The sequence below is a fragment of the Perkinsus marinus genome (genome assembly GCF_000006405.1).
Source record: "Perkinsus marinus ATCC 50983 genomic scaffold scf_1104296946264, whole genome shotgun sequence".
Classification (NCBI taxonomy): Eukaryota; Perkinsozoa; order Perkinsida; family Perkinsidae; genus Perkinsus; species Perkinsus marinus.
Window position 1 is genome coordinate 63 of NW_003210929.1, and position 946 is coordinate 1,008.

A 946-nucleotide genomic window follows, 5' to 3' on the forward strand; every position below is an offset into this window, starting at 1 on the left:
ATCTCCTCCTCATAACCGCCACCCCTCTAAGCCCGCTGGACAAGGTTCAATGTTTAAGGTTGTGTATCGTTTGAAGAAGAATAAGAAGAGATTAGCTAGTACGATATTGTTAAAGGTAAAAGTGCGACGCTCGTTATATTCAAGCACTGAACACCAGCGTCAAAGGACTCAGACACTCTTGCTCATATTCCATGATTGTCACTTGCCCTCCTCGGTATTCAACGTAATACTGTATATCCATGAACCACCAATGTTCAGGGGAGTACGAGGGTGTTAGGTGTACTACCCGCCTCGTGGGTTCTTCGAAATATAAATCCGTCTCTTTGATCTGGGGGATTAGCTCAAATGGTAGAGCGCTCGCTTTGCATGCGAGAGGCACCGGGTTCGATACCCGGATTCTCCACATTCCTCTCCACTTGTCTGGGTTCTTCCATCGTGAATCAGGGTACCGTGTACAGAGTCGCTCCCTACGATGGAAAACTCGGGTCCGCGGACTTCATCCACGCTCAAATCCTACTGGCGACATCTTTTCATCTGATCAGTCGATGACTATTCCGCATTTTTTATTACATCTCTCACCTAGTATAGATACGGTCGAGGCGTGGTACTATAATCGTGGTGACATGGAAAAGTATTATGAGGTGCGCTACGTTTGCACTGTGGCACCGCTCCTAGAAATTTTGCTGTGGAACCCACACTTGGTAGGCCCTGCAGTTTCACGAACCTCTACAATCGTGCAGCAAGCTGCTCCGCCCCACAAGCTGCTGCTTGAGCCTCGCCCAACGTCAACTGCGTATAAATTTCGCCCATTCGCCTTATTCACAAGGTTAGTGGTGGACATCTGGTAAGCATTAAGGAGAGTTTTACATCCCGAAATTAGACAACTTGTCGACGAAAAGTTAATTTCATTCACAAGATCACAGATTATCGATTGTTATTTAAAGTT

General features: G+C 46.5%; 1 non-coding gene across 1 annotated transcript; it reads left to right on the forward strand.

Annotated features, from left to right (window-relative positions):
• Positions 1 to 330: 330 nt before the first annotated feature.
• Pmar_PMAR007604 lies at positions 331 to 403 on the forward strand. Its single transcript has one exon. It is a non-coding gene; the product is annotated as a tRNA-Ala (tRNA).
• Positions 404 to 946: the final 543 nt, after the last annotated feature.